At 40.1% G+C, this 16,371-nt stretch overlaps 1 long non-coding RNA gene across 1 annotated transcript; it reads right to left on the bottom strand.

Moving 5' to 3' along the window:
• Positions 1-7,607: 7,607 nt before the first annotated feature.
• On the bottom strand, positions 7,608-14,743 carry LOC118500478. Its single transcript, XR_004903036.1, has 3 exons — positions 14,610-14,743; positions 8,257-8,261; positions 7,608-7,619 (listed from the first exon to the last, which is right to left on the bottom strand). It is a non-coding gene; the product is annotated as an uncharacterized LOC118500478 (long non-coding RNA).
• Positions 14,744-16,371: the final 1,628 nt, after the last annotated feature.

Below are 16,371 nucleotides of genomic sequence, written 5' to 3'. Positions count from 1 at the left end.
GCTGGCAATAATGTTTCATGGGGGAGACAGCGCCGTTAAAGGAAAGAATAGGACACCACACCTGGCAAACCCTGTGCTCTGGCATTTCAGCAAAAATGCACCCTTGCACAAACCAGTAGTCCTTTGTATTTCTAATTTATCAGTAAGTTCTCATATAAGAAATATATCATGAAACTCCTTTCTACCGCACTTTCTGCTTTAATTTAAGGATGTAATTGTGGAATAATGAGAAATATGTGAAGTATGGAAGGTATATCTTCTTCTGAACCACCTTAAATATTCTGGTCAATTCCCAAATGGTTCCTAGTCAGACACTTGGACACCTATGATTTTCGAGTCCTGCACACGTTTGGGTTATCACAGGAGCTATGCTACAGAACTAAAGTTGTGCTCTGAGGGGAGGCTAGGGCAGGACCAGCTTTGCGATGGGACAGGGATGGTGGCACCATTCTTAGGTCTTCATACTGGCATCACTGTCTGCTCTTTGCAAATGTCAGCTCAATATAAGGATCAATTTTTCTTCAGGTAATTGGAGCTTCTCCAGAAGGGGCTAGCTTGTCTTGAAGGCAGTGAATTAAGAAGAAAATTCCAGCATTCAGTATGTGATTTCACTAAATGCCAAGCAAGGCCTCCTCCTGTTCTAAGAAACTAATCAGAAAATTAGTTTAAATGTTTAAGAATAGCTTTATTGTGGTATAATACAATATACTGTACATATTTAAAATATACATGAACAGTTTTTAAGGGTAGAGTGGTAGTAAGTATATTCACACGTTTGTGCAATACATCTCTAGTACTTTTTCATCTTGTCAAACTGAAGATCTATACCCACTACAAATTGATTCCTCACTTCCCCCTCCCTGCAGCCCCTGTAATCACTATTCTACTTTCTGTCTCTATGGATGTGACTATTTTAAATGCCTCATAAAAGTGGAATACTACATATTTGTCTTTTTTGTGACTGGCTTATTTCACTTGAGTGTTGTAGCCTCAAGGTTCATCCGTGCTGTAGCATGTGGCAGGATGCCCTTCCTTCTTGAAGTGGAATACCATTCCATTGCATGTGTGTACTTCATTTTGTTTATGCATTAATTTGTTGATTGGAATTATTGTTGCTCCCAGCTCTTGGCTATTGTGAATAATGCTGCTCTGAACATGGGTCTGAAAATATCTCTGAAATTCTGCTTCCAGTTATTTTGAATACATACCCATAAGTGAGATTTCTGGATCACGTGATAGTTCTATTTTTGATTTTTTGAGGAACTATCATACTGCTTTTCATCGTGGCTGCACCATTTTACATTTCTACCAACAGTGTTCATGGGTTCCATATTCTGCACATCCTCCCCAACACTTGTTATTTTCTGTGGGTTTTTTAAATTATAGTAGACATCCTAATGGTTATGAGGTGCAGTTTAAACTTTTATAACTCAAAAGTTTATTGAATAAAAACCACATGGTTTTACTGGTTCAGGGTCTTTTAATTCCACTACTAATTATAAACTTGACCTTGTGCATGCCACTTCACCTCTCCTTGCAATTTTTCTAAGATAGTAAATAATAATAATAATAATAATACATATCCCAACATGAACAGGGATTTTTATATTATATATAATTATATGTGATATAATATATGTATAGTATATAGAAATAGATGGAAATGTTAATATAGATGATTACATGTGATGGATGATTATATGTGATTGGGTCCTTATATATAGGATATAGTAAACAGATATAATTCCCTTGGAAAATTTTCCTATATAGCTGCCTTCCTTTCTCTCACTCCCTACTTTCCTGGGACTACCTTCCAAATTAACTCCTTGCCTAGAGTACTTATCTCTGGGTCTGCTTCCTAGGGAAGAAGATTAATACAAGCACATAATCATTCTCAATCATTCAGATATAATAATTGTTCCAAGTTATAATTAGGAGGAGTGTTTTTGATGGCCCTAGCATAGCTCTTAACAATTACGTTTATTTCTGGTGTTACTATTTTGATTGTTATACTTATCATATAAAGTGAAGACTGATTCATAATCCTTTATCACTCCTAATGCTACCTCTTCCCCTACAGGAAGAGTCATAGGCATGTATAGAGCACTACACAATCAGAAGCCAAGAATCTCAGACCTCAGTGAGACCCAGGTCTGTGCCAGTTAAAGAGCATTGCCCTTGCTGATGCTGATTCTGGGAAAGAAGTGTGTAGGGGTGAATTTTTCTGCTCTGAGAGGCATTAACCACTGAACACTGAAAACAGGGGAGGAGAGACACAACTACCAGCCAAAATGCACCATGGCCATGAGGGTGCAGTCTCCAATTTTGTTATGAACTCCTCCTTCCTCTTACTGATTTCTGTCTGCTGTAGTCTATCTCAATAATCATCCAGACATTCTACCTGTAGGGTCAAAAATGAAAAAGGAAGTGCCCACACTAAGTCCTGCTACAATTCACTCATGCCCGGACCATTTTCTCTTCTCTTCTATACATTTTCACAGCATTCTATACTTACCCCTGCCTCAGAGACTAACATTTTGTATTAAACTCCAACTTACTCTTACCTAGGATTGAATGGAGCTCCTAGGTGATAGAAACCAAACATTTTTATTCTTTCCTTCTCTGGGATCCAACATAATGGCTGGCATGTATGCATAGGTATAAGTTTTAATACTTAGCAGGGAATCTATAAACTGTTTTATTTCAGTGACTCAAGGGAGCAGCTGACATTGACCGCATGCTCTGGGCTGGGCACTGTGCTAAATGTTTTACAAATACATTCCATCCCACAAACACTCTATCTTTCATATTTGGCTGCAAAACAAACCATCCTACACATAGCTGATTAAAACAAAAGCAGCGAAGCCTCTGAAGGTGATCATCAGAGGGCACTGAGCAAGTACAAGGTCACCTGGCATAACTTAGGTTTTAGCAGGTCTCTCTGAGTGTCCTGTCAGTCGCCACTATTTGCTGGCTGGTTGACTGATTATTATTGACACCGGGGGTGGTGACAGGGGCATAAATTGCTGGGCAGCTTGGGCCAATGAAGTCTGAGTCCTTTTATTGAGGTAGTTTTTGTGTCTAATCTTTAAGGTTTGTTGTGATCCTGGGAGTGGGCTCTTCTTAGTTGTCTTTATTTTATGGTTCTCGCTGATAAACTAGCTGGCCTATGGTTTAGCTTTTTGTTCTCATGGACCTATGTGCCTCTTGTTATTTGCTAACTGTTAACCTATCCATCTTTTTTGGGGGGTACCTTTAGGCTTGAACCATGTTTCAATAAAGTAAGTTTATTTGAGGACAACTTCAGGGCCTCCTGATCTTGCAGAGTACCCCCACCTCTGGGGAAATTCTCAGAGCTGCTGATCTGGAGCTGGAGGTGCAAAAAGAAGGGTCTCTTTTCTTGTAGTGACACCCCAATTTGTGAGAAGGGAGCTGTGTGGGGAGCAGTTTCCGTTCTTCTCCCTCTGCCTCTCCCAGTGTGGAACCTCTGCCCTGTGAGTGAGCGGCACACGGGGAATTGGGTCCTGTTACCCATAGCCTACTGCGCCTCATGACGGAAAGCCTCTGCTCTATTCCTGGGAGGAGGAAAGGACCAATTCTTGGCCACACTCACCAGGAATTGAGCCTCTGAAAATCACAGCTTTTTTTGAGGTGGGGGGGTGCTGAGAAATACTTACTTCTCTGTCATAAACAACAAAATAATGACATAATGACCACAGAGCACTTGTCCCATGTCAATACCATTGTGTTCAAGTACTCAACAGTGAACTGAACAATAACCACTGCTACCACTGATAGGGGATTCAAGACTGGGAAAATTTTAGCTTAAGGTAAAAAGTTGTAAGTCTAGAAAGTAATGTGTATGTTAAAGCATTTGTTTCAGAAACTACAGATAAGGCCCATCCTGGCGCCTGGGAAAAAACAGCCGACCTCCTGGGGCACTGGCTAGAGATTACCACCTGGGGACAAGTTGGAGGCATCTGGGCCTTTTGTGTTCCAGGGGAGCAGATGACCACCCCCACCCCCTTGGGAACAGCTAACTGCCAAAGACAGGAATGTTGCAGCTTCTGAATCTCAAAGCCCTCACCGCACCTTGTCTGTCCTCCCCCACCCCCCTTATAAAAGATCTGGCCAGGAAAGAGAAGGGAAGATGGTTTGTTAGGGTATGAACCCGCCATCTTCTCAGATCGCCAGCCATCTGAATAAAGCACCCATAAAAGATTCAATCGCTGTCATTGCTTATTGGGTTTGGTTAGTGACAGGTGTCTTTTCCAGTTACACCACCACTGCTTCTGGACCCTGAATGTGGCTCTTTCTGCTGCTGCCCGCACCAAAGTAGACTCTGAAATGTTCTGCTGTTCTTGATTTTTTGTTTTAATCTTACTAGATCTAGGATCAGATTTCAGTGTGGGTGCAACTGATTTGCAGGTTCTAGGCAACATTCCTGCATCCTGTCTGTAAGAGAAGTTGGGAGAGTGAATATCCAGCATTTTCATCCCTACAGTGGGAAGTGAAATTAGCCATTTGTCCTTAAAAGGTTGGAAGTTCCTCACACATAGAAAGTGGGGGACAGATTCTTGTTGTACATGTCTTTGAAAGTAGATGCTGAATTCATGAATAACAGACCTGGGAATAGTTATTCAGAGGGGTTAGACTTAACTGTTGGAGTGGATTTCCCCAGGTCTTTCTCAAGAAGAGTAGGATCATCACAATGTATCCGTCCTCCTAAGACATCAATGAGAGCACTAACCTGAGCTTCATGCCTTCCATGATTCATTACAAACGACTTCTTTGTATCAACCATTATATTAGATGAATGGACTCAATCGTAGTACAAAGAGACTTGTGCCTGCATTAATGGAGTTTATAGTGTATGAGAGGAAAGCATACTAATTTTTTAAATAAATGTAAATATGAAAGTCTCTTATAAGTGTGATAGCAGTATATAATTGGGATATGACATAGACAAAAGATTCAGAGAAAGCTTACCTGGGAAAGGAATGATTAAATAAAGATCAGAAGGAAAGAGAGAAAATAATTGTTTAATGAGGAAGATAGGGTGGTAGATTAAAAGTATCTCTCATGACAGAGGAGAAAAACGCTTCAAAAGGTCATGAGGAGGCTGAAGCATGGTCCCTCTGAGACACTGAACAAGAGCAGTGACTGGTTGCCAGGGGATTTTCTGCAATTTCAGGGTACAAATGTAGACAGGGCTAAAACAATACTGAGTTTTGGAGTGCGTATGAAGGATAGAAACGTTTATCCTCTGAACTATGGGAAGTCATTGAGGGGTTTTAAAGAGAACTCCTCCTCTTATAATCATACCTGTGTTTGTGAAGGGACCAACGTTTTGCCAGTGTGAAGCTGCCTTCCAGTATGGCTTTGGAGATTTTGACCTACCCCCATCCTCTTCTGCCCAAGAGACTCAGACAGAGAAGATTTTCAATGCAGCTTAGCCTAAGTTGAATTAAGTATGGTAAACAAGAGGCCTTTTGCAGGTGCCTGTTAGCTGGACAACTCCTGTGTCCTTGGTTTCTGCTGACACCTAGCAAGGATTTCCCTGCCATCTTCCTCAACTATCTGTAAATCACCCATTGTCACTTCTGAAATCCACTATCCCATCCCTCTACCTTTCTTCTTTGTCCAAAGTTGTCTTATATACCCAAGGCTGCCTCATTGTATTTGGAATTTCATGGAATTTTCATGCCTATCTGTATTCCCCATATGCATGTAATAAACACTTGATTTTCTCCTGTTTATCTCTGTTAATTTGATGATTAGTGTAGCCAGAAAAACTGAGAGGACAAGTTTTAATATACATTTTTTAGCTCCTACAACTGGAGAACGTGGCTCTAGTTCTAGTGAGGTTAAGGGCTGAGAAGGTGCATGAGTGGTTACAGAACACCAGCTTCGAGGCTGTCAGACTAGCCTACATAAGAGAGGATGGTGGCTTTGCCAGGGGTGCTGGCAATAAAGATAGAAATAAAATTATACCCATCCTAAGCTGAAGCTGAGGGCTGTGTTAGAGAAGGAGGTGGCAAAGGATGACAGACACCAGCTTTGTAGTCACTGAAGCCCAAGTTAATGCTGTACAAGGCATGATAGTGAGAATCCAAGCAGATCAGACTCTTCCCTACCTTCATTATCTGCTGATATTTAAAATAAACTTCTGACATATAAAACAAGACATATTTAAGCTCTCTTTCTTCTTCTCTAGTAAAACTTGAAACATGCAGTTGGTTCAATAAAAACTTAATTTCTTCTTATTTCTCTATTTAAAAAGTAATCTTTTAAATATTTTAGGTATCATAGTTATTTACTAAAGTTAATATTTTTCTAATCCACAATTATTTCATTAAATATCACTGGCTTTAAAATGCTCAAAATGTACTTTGTTTAATAGATATAGTAAATTCCTCTCAAATTATTTAAGGACTAGGGGAGAAAATGTAGTCAGGCTGAGCAGCCCTGGTGTTTATTTTGAGATATGCTCTTCTCTAGCATCCACTCGGAAGGAATTGATCTGCCTTCCAGAAGCGAGGCGGGATTGATTGTGTGCCTCGTTTCCTGCAGAGTATGAATGTGTGTGACCGTGTACACATGTTTTAATTTGTGTGTGTGTGTGTGTGTGTGTGTGTGTGTGGTATGTGTGTGTGAGCATGTCACGTGGCCTGTCATAAGAGAAAAGTGTGTTTTACTAACAAGTAGCCTAATGTTGAGTAATGACACCTGTGAGTCCCAGTGGCCATGAGCTGTAATAAGTGGTTATCTTTATGGCACGAATATTTTCCCACACTGACCCCCTGCCCCATAATATCCCTCTCCAGTCTATAGCTCAGTACCTGAAATGTCTTTTTGTCAAATAGAAATACTCCGTAGAGAGGTGTCACAGGAAATTTGGATCGGTTCTTAAACGCTTGATAGGTTCATAATAACCAGATTTTCTGTACCTGCCAATAGTGGAGAATAAATCACAGTGGCCATGAGGCCTTTGAGGAATGACCTGTCAAAAGCATAAATTTTGGGCCCATGGTATTTGCGGGAACTATGGAACACATACAGGATACTGAACACTTGTTAGCCAACAATACTTTGGGGGGAATAGGTAACCAAAAACAAAGTGGGCCAGCCCTGCCTCCTGTCTGGATAGTCTTACCCCGGTCTGACATGACTTACCCTTTTAGAGACAGATCCGTGGCCCTTCAGAGGGCAGTGGTTCTCATGGCATGTCCTATAGACCAACAGCACATGCCTCGCCAGAGTAAAACGCTTGCACACACATGATGAGTACAAAACACTTTACTGGATATTGTAGGGAAATCGGAGGAAGAGATCTGACTGTACAGTCTGCCCTCTCTGGAAGCTCCTTGTTGCAGTGTCTGCTCCCCATTGCCTCCCTCTAGGACGGTCCCGAGAGTTCCACATCCTTTTCCTTCACAAGCTCAGAATTATTCTCACTTGGCCTCAGGCACTCAGAGCCTCACCTTCTATACTTAACCAAAATGATCCAACAAGTCAGTCTCCCACCAAGAGGAAAGCTGGTACTTTTTGTCATGATAAGCAGTTTTCTCTGCCTCCTACCAGTTTCCTGTTTTTCTTTACTCTGGATTCTATACTACCTGGGAGCCAGGACTGTGTCTGCCTTACTCACCTCTGCATCCTCAACAGTGTGTCTGGTACACAGTTCTGGGAATAATTTACTGAACAAGTATATGAATCAATGCAAAGCTAATGATTAAATTAGGGGGAACATCATCTACCCATGGGAATGACTGGAGACTTTGGCCTTGTGGTATTTATAGTCAAGAAACTCATGGATTGGTCAGCCCTGTTGGGAGAGCATTCAAGGTAATGAGGGTGACAGGGACCATGGTGTACGTGCAAGGCAGAAGATGGTGAGCAGCTGGTGCAGAGTACTATGTGTACTGGAAAAATGTGAGATCCAAGAGCAGGTAAGTACAAGCTCTGGATGTAGATACCTGTGTCAGAAGACAGAAGGCAAAGGAGTTTGAGTCCATAACCTATAAGTAATAAGGGGCCACTACAGGCTCTTGAGCAGAAGAGTGACAGGACACTAATTTTGGATAATTCTTAGGAGGTACATCTTATCAGCAGACATCTTCATACACATAATTTATATCTCCCTGTGGGTGGGACCTTATCTGATATCCGAGGCTCAGAGAGGCTCGGTAACTTTCCCAATGTCATAGAGCAAGTGAACAACAGAACTGAGGTTCATCCCAGGTCCCCTAATACCAAGGCTAGTGCCCTTTCTAGAAAGATTGATTAGGCAGTAGTGTGAAAGGGGCACACTTTTCAGAAAGAAAGTTATTGGTCCTAAAGCAGCCCTCTCTTTTCCCTCTCTTTTCTGAATGTTGGGAGGAGATGGTGGGAAAAGGGTGTGAAACTTTCAGTAGATGAAAGCTCCACGCAGCAAATACTTAAAAATACCCCAGACTCTCCATCTACTCTGAATTAATTGAGCTCTGGGAGGTGCTGGTAGTGAACAGCATCCTGTGAGTCTTTCTAAACTCTCACAGCATCTTTGGGGTGTGAATTGTGTCCCAGAGAAATCACAGCAGGGGCAGACAAGGTGGGAAATGAATATCTCATCCCTGAATATGAGCCAGCGTTGCCTTGTCACTCCAGCCAGTCTCTGAGGACTTTCTTGGCTGAGTTTATGCCTACTTTGAGGTTTCTCTACTTCCTGCTGGGCCTCTAACACATGTGTGCACCCAGAATGCAACCGTGAAGTCAGGGGAAGAATGAGGCAAAGGGAACGAAGTGGAAAAGAAGGAAGAATGAAAGGGGGCCTTAGAGAAAGTAACTATTTGGTGACCTGAACCAGGTATTCACAAGGACTCACAGCAGGGAGCTATCTCTGGCCTTCAGGCATTTCTGCAGCACCCCCACCCCCCTGCCCCATCAATATGATTATAGGGGATTATTGGGGGCCTCAGCAGGTCAGGTCACCATTTTGATTCAGGGAGTGGAGGAACCCCTCAGACAGGATATGGGACACTATCTCTGTGTGCTCTCTAGCCAACCATGACTTTTGTTGACAATTCCATGAGGGTTCTTTCCTACAGCATTCCCAGAGGAGCTGCCAACACATCATCTCTAGCTTACAGGGAATCTCTCTCTCTCTCTCTCTCTCTGTCAGCTGGGTCTCTCTCTGTGGGAGATGAGAAATGGCCCATGTCACTTACACTGTCTTACACGAGACGGGTGCTAAGAATGGAGAATATTAGATGCTACTTGAGTTTCAAGGACAGAATTAGGGTATTCATTGAGACAATGGAAGTAATTGTATTCACATGATTAGTTTTAGGTATATTTCTCATTTACCAATGCATTTTTGTGAGCCAGGCACTCAGCTAAATTATTATCATTAATTCTGTTTGTGTACAATTAAGTGAATGTTTTGTTTTCCTGCATTTCAGTAAAAGAATCTAAGAATTATAGAGCTAAGGTGACTTGTCTAAGATCACATATCTCATACATAGTAAAACTGGGATTAAGATCCTAGTTTATCTTCCTCTGGAATTTTAACACTGTCTTTAGGTTGCTGAACGGTTTTTAAAAATTTTTTTCGTAATGAAAATGTCTGATTATTTTCCTCTACAAAAGGCATATGTAGCAATACACTACATTAGCATTTATATCATCTGAGTTAAAAGTGTAATCAGTTTTTTCTCATATTTTACTCTTTAGCCATAAAGTACTAAATGTTGTATGTATTTTTCTCAGAAGGGTGATTTCCTTCTCAGATGGATGCCATTTAAGGAAGAATCCAACATGAGTGGAAACTGGATAGTACTGGCCTCTACAGTGTAGAAGGGGTGTCATTTCAAGGACCGGAGCCTTTGTTGTTACATTTCAGGAAAAGAGAAGGTCAGAAGAGTGGCCATGAGACAGGACAAAATGCAAACACACAGGGTGTCAGGGGGCCAGCGACCTCCCACTGTCTGTCTAAGGGACCTGCTGAGAGAGATTTCTTCCCCTTGGGTCTCAGCGGAGTCACATGTAAAAGGAACAGTGTGTTTAACTCACATACATATCTATTTAAATTTTACACAAAGTTACTAGCCAATTAAATCCTTATTTGAAAAAAGGCTAAGTATAAATATGTCCATACAAAAACATGTGAAACAAAAATTATTGAAATCCTCTATGAATTCCCACAGTAGTTGTAGGTATCATGAGTGGGTATAAGAACTCTGGGGATAAAATTAACTGCTAGTAAATAAAGAAATATCACTAATAGTCTTAGCTGTGAAACAGCATGGGCCATTTAAGCAGTAAATTATAAAATGATCAGTTAGCATACGTTCATTTTTGAAATATAGCTTGACTATTAAAGAGTTTAAATTGTTTTAATAAAATTCATTCTGAATGTCAGAATATTAATAAATTGAAGATAAGAGGTACTAAGGTGAACTCCAGTTAGTTACAGTGACCACAGAATTTTAACAGCCATGTTATTGCTTGGAGTGCTATAACCCCATAACATTTTTTTTAATTTTATTTTAATTATTGCTGCAATACAATTTTCTATCTTTTACCCACAATATATTAACACAGCATTTTAAGGGTGTCAAACAACAGGAAGACCAGGATCCCACAAAGTTCTGCTAACACAGGAAACAATTAGATAAAACAACTCCTTTTTGTGGGAGTCTTAAAGGCAAAACTCAATTATATCAGAACCTGTGTATAAAAAGAAAAGGCTCTGCCCTGGCTGGCGTAGCTCAGTGGATTGAGCACAGGCTGCAAACTAAAGTGTCGCAGGTTCGATTCCCAGCCAGGGTACATGCCTGGATTGTAGGCCATGACCCCCAGCAACCGCACATTGATGTTTCTCTCTCTCTCTCTTTCTCCCTCCCTTCCCTCTCTAAAAATAAATAAATAAAATCTTTTAAAAAAAAGTGCCCATTAGCCTCACGGCACCCTTTAAAAATAAATAAATAAAAATTAAAAAAAATTAAAAAAAAAAAGAAAAGGCTCTGATTAGTTAAAGGTTAACAGGAACAAATTATTACACCCCAGAAACTGAACAACCAGTAGAGTCTCATATCATGCAGCTGTAGTGGAGGAACAGGAATCCCTTTGGGTCGACTTAGGACAGATCCCCTATCCTTGGACAGATATCAAAGGTTTTGTAAAGGCATTGAGGCTCGCACTTGGGAAAGTTTGGATATACAATGACAGAAGTCCATGCCCAAAGTACCAAAATACAGTGTTAGAAAAGTAAAGTTCATAAAGTGAGGATTCATAGGAAAGTAAATTTATAATTTTCAAGCACCATGGCATAGTCCCTTGAAAAGAAACCCAAAACACTATTTTGAAAGTACATAAGCACGCCTATGTTCGTTGCAGTGTTATTGACGATTGCCGAGATATAGAAACAGCCCAATGTCCATCAGGAGATGAGTGGATAAAACACCTGTGGGGTATTTACACAATGGAATACTGCTCGGTTGTATAAAAGAAAATTTTACCCTGTGCCACAGCATGGATGGACCTGGAGAACATTATACTAAGTGAAATAAGTCAGTCAGGGAAAGACAAATACCATACGATTTCACTCGTATGTGGAATCTAACAAACAAACTGAACTAACAATCAAAATAGAGACAGACTCAGAGAGCAGGATGACAGCTATGGGGGAGGCTAGGGGGTGGAGGGATTGAGCAAAAAGGAAAAAGGACTCATGGACATGGACAACAGTGTGGTGATTGTAGTGGGGAGGGGGATATAAGGGAAACGTTAATGAAAAAACACAGTAAAATTCTTTTTAATTAAAAAAAGGAAAAGGTAAAGATAGAAAACCTACTACCTAGCAATTACATTTCTGGGTGTATCCCTAAAGAACCTGTTCACATATAAAACACAAAGACTACAGAGTACTCAATATATTTTTTTAATTGAAGCAATCAAGATTTCCATCAATAGTAGAGTGAATAGATAAATTGTAGTATGGCCATGCAATGCAACACTTCTCGGCAATGGAAACAAATTAAGTAGAAGAGTATTATCTCAGGTTGGGATTCCCAGAAAACAGACTCGGAGTCCCGGTGGCACACAGGAAGTTTGGCAGGGATGCTCTTGGGAAGAACGTCTGTGGGGGAATAAACGGAGCAGGAACCTGCAGAAGAGGATGTTCTACTGCTGTGGTTTTCAACTGGTGTGCTGCAGGAATTTCTAAAACATGCAATACCTATTTCGTCAGGGGCACTGACCTCTTTTCCCTTAGACTGTCAAATAAAAACATGATAACAGCCCATGCAAAATTAGCTGTCCAGGGTGAATGAATCAAAATTATACCTATTTTTTGTCAGATGAGCAAAAAATATAGTTTGGTGTGCCACAGAATTTTAGTAATTAGTGTCTATGTCATGAGATGAAAATGGTTGAAAATCACTGCTCTACTGTGACACAGTCACAAAGGCCTCAGTTAATCCCATGTGGAGCTCTGAAGTGAGGATGGCTTTTCAAAGTCTTTCAAAATCCAGACAGAGGGGCAGACCTTTGTATCTTAATCAACCAGTCATAGGACAGGCACTCCTTGGGAGGTGCAGCCCGAGGCGAGGCAGACCCCTTTGCAGAGGGCGACCCCTGAGAGGGTCTCAGCTGAGAACCATATGCAGCCAGCATGTCCAGTTATGAGGGAGTGAGCGTCTCAATTCTGCGTGTTCCATAAGAAAATCTGAGCAGCACGCCACAGCACCCAAAATAGAAATGTATCGACATGGTTTTATTTCTTAACATAGTGCTGATGTAAAAAGTAAGTTGCGTAAAACTATTGAAAAATACAAGTAACTGTATAACATTGAAAAGCATGCAGAAACAATGAGGTATGTTGTCAGACACCCATAAGCAAGAAAAAACCACATAGAAATATGAATGGTAATGAAAACGTCAAATGCAATATAATAGTTACTTCTGAGCTCAAAGGGAAGTGTACGTAGATGTTCACTATCTAGGTGTCTAGATGGGACATTTAGTGGCTTAATGCTATTCTTTACAAGGGTTTACACTTTTGATATATTTTATTGGAGGATCTTTAAAACTCAGTATGAAAAATAAAATTAGAATTTTTCACATATTCTTTTATCCATCCATGCCTATTCATTCATTCATTCATTCATTCATACACACACACACACACACACACACAATTTATGTATACTTTTTTAAATAGAGCCCAGCCTTTGAGGTTAGCCTTCTTCTAAATGATAAGAGAGAAAAAAGAGAAATGCAAGGTATAGCTCTTGCTCGGAAAGGGCTTTACTCTCATTGGAAATACAATGCACACTGGGAAGTTAAGATAATGACAACAATTTACATAGAGGAACCTGTGTGGAAAGCAGAAATGCAGCTTTAGGCAGTAGTGCATAATATACCCTGTCTCTCAAGGACCTGGCTAACGATAAGAGAAAGCATGGATGTGAAGCAAGAATACAGGAAAAATAAAACCCTCACTGAGTTTTTCATTTTTCTTTCCAGGATGCAGAGGAACCCATTAATTTGACAAGCGCTCCCATTTGAAGTTTCCTTATTTTAATTCTTACAATGGCCTGAAATCCTCTATCAAGACTGATTTCCATTCACGGCATGTGCCTTGTCAAAGAATCTCAACTCTCCTCCTGAATGTTTATCAGTGACAGGAGTTGTAAGTTGTATTAGCCAGTCATTATAAGATTTTGTGATAGGTAATATTTGCAACTATTTTTTCTATCCAAAGAACCATTTTCTGTAAGAAAGTAATGGGTCATATCAGAACAAATCTGTGAAGTGATTTTTTCTAAGAGAGTTCTTTGCCCTTGAGAGCCACTTTTGAATGATTGTGCAGATAGAATTTACTTCCTATTTTGGGAAAGGCTAGACGATCAGGGAGAAACCATCAGTATTGATATCCTGTAGCTTCAGCTTTCAGAAGTGAGGGCTGTGCTGTAACATCACTGACCACCATTGAGAATTGTCCTCAATAGGTCTCTCTAAGTCCCATGATCCACTGCAGTTGTTATTGTTTTATTGCTTATGTAAGATATGTATCATATAATGTTGGAAGTAACAATCTCCAAAAATGACTTCCATCATGCAAAGGTGAGAGCTGGGCTTATTTTCTTTTCTTCTGTCCCCAAATAATTTAGTTTGAAATTAAAAGGAAACTTCCATGTTCTTATACTTCAACATCCTAATAATTCTCTGAAAAATGTTCAGACATCTTCAGGGGTCACTGCACATGTCTAAGATTATCTCATTAAGCTTCCCATAATTGTGACAGCTTCAAAACCAGTTACTCAGTCTGCTTTTATTTTTATTTCATAAGAAGCTATTTCATTTTCAGTTATTTTTCAGAGATGTGTTTATCTTTTTATTTGTATTTTATAACATCCTAATACAGTAGAGAGGTTCAGATGAAGAAACTGAGGCCCAGAGAGATTATGTTTTGTCTCACGTTGCATGGTGGCCATTACAAAACTGAATTTGCAATCAGACATTTCCAAAGAAGACATGCAAATGGCAACCAGGCACTTAACAGTTAAGCGCAGATCGAAACCACAATGAGACTTCACTTCACATTTGTTAGAAAGTTTATCAACAGTGTCCAACCAGCAGCCCGTGGGTCACATGCAGCCCAGGGTGGCTATGAATGTGGCCCAACACAAAATCGTAAATTTACTTAAAACCTTTTTTTGCTCGTCAGTTTTTGTTAGTGTTTGTGTATTTAATGTGTGGCTCAAGACGGCTCTTCTTCTACCTGTGTGGCCCAGAGACACCACAAGGTTGGATACCCTTGCTAGGTCATTTCATCTAGGGGCCATTATTAATTATTGTCAGCCAAGGATACAGGGTTCCCTGGACAAATGAACCTGGGATAAACTCAGTAAAATGATGTAAAAAGTTTTTCTGTGCTGCAAGAATTCGTAGAGCTTTTCTTTAGAATATTAAAGTCTACTTTTTAAGCATAGGTACAGAAGATACTGAATAAACTTTTTTTTCAGATTTGTTCAATCACAGAACTCTTATAGGTGTTGCCATATCTTGCCAAACACATGTTGGAAAATGCTGGTTTAAGCCAACCCTATTAATAGGCAAAATGGGAAATTAAGGCATAGAGAAATGGAACAAGTTATCCAAGTCCTCTTAGCTGATGACTGAATTTTGCCAGAGAGAAGAAAAAGAGAGAGAAGACTGCTTATTGAATAGCATTTACCCCAATGTATCCGAAAAACATGATGCTATCTTTCACAGTTTGTGTTTCATTGATGAGAAAATGTACCATCTGTAAAACCAAAAAGAGAGTAATGCACAATACATGTGATATTTTAAAAATAATTTTAAAGATGTCCATTATCATTAAGTGGCACATAGGAAACCCCAAAATGAATTATGCCAATAATGATACTACTCTTTTGTTAAATGCCTATTCAGCATATGAAATTTATGGCAGAAGTTAATCATTGCTAACATGACCATTGTCTTATAGGTACATTATTAAGTAATATGCATGTGGCTGCTAAATTATGCTCCCCATATTCATAGACTGTCAAAGGAGAAAGGGACATTAGGGATCTCTTACTCTGCACCTTAGCAATTTCTCAGAAATTGACACGGAGACCCAGTTTGTGTAAATAGCAAGGTCAGATGAGTAAGTGTTGACGGTGCTGGGCTGATACCCTAGCTCTTTGTATTTCCACAGAGAAGTGTTAATGACGGCTTGTGAACACTTACAGCAATACCACATTACTGGGGAGGGCTCATTGCTTGCTACCTTTAATTCTGATTTGAACTTGCCCTTCGATTTTCATGAAAGAGAATGATTCTAAAATAAGGTAACTTGTCATTGCCAGGGAGCCTGAGTCCCTGTCAATTAAGCTAGAGAATGGGGATTGCAGCTTTCTCCTGTGGATAGAGTGAGGGGTAGAGGTAGCTGCTTACCACGTGCAGGGTTCACAAGGTACAGGCCCTGTTTAAGAAACATTTCCACATAGATCTTGTTTATTCCCTTTCTAGAGGAATAACAGGCCATCGTTCTTATGTATAAATGTCACCATCTATGCTACAAAGCATAGAAAAAGAGCTGTAATCAGAAGAAATAGGAAAATGACCTAGCTCAGAACAAAAGAACAGCAGATGGCAGATTTAGCCTCTCTTTATAATATATAGTGGAGAGAAGTACTGAGAAGCATTTTGTTATTCTAATTTTTAGCTATAGGGGAAAGGAAGATCTAAGAGTGTTGCTCCTCAGCCACATAAACATTTGTTTGCGGGCTGGCTCACGCTGCAGGAAGAAGGACCACGTTCACGCCATTAGCTCCACAATAACTGAGTGACTGCAGCTGCTTCATCACTGTGCAGTTT

The sequence above is a fragment of the Phyllostomus discolor genome, chromosome 5, assembly GCF_004126475.2.
Source record: "Phyllostomus discolor isolate MPI-MPIP mPhyDis1 chromosome 5, mPhyDis1.pri.v3, whole genome shotgun sequence".
Lineage (NCBI taxonomy): Eukaryota > Metazoa > Chordata > Mammalia > Chiroptera > Phyllostomidae > Phyllostomus > Phyllostomus discolor.
The sequence above is the reverse complement of the archived record's forward strand: the minus strand, read 5'-3'. Positions and strand labels throughout refer to the sequence as shown.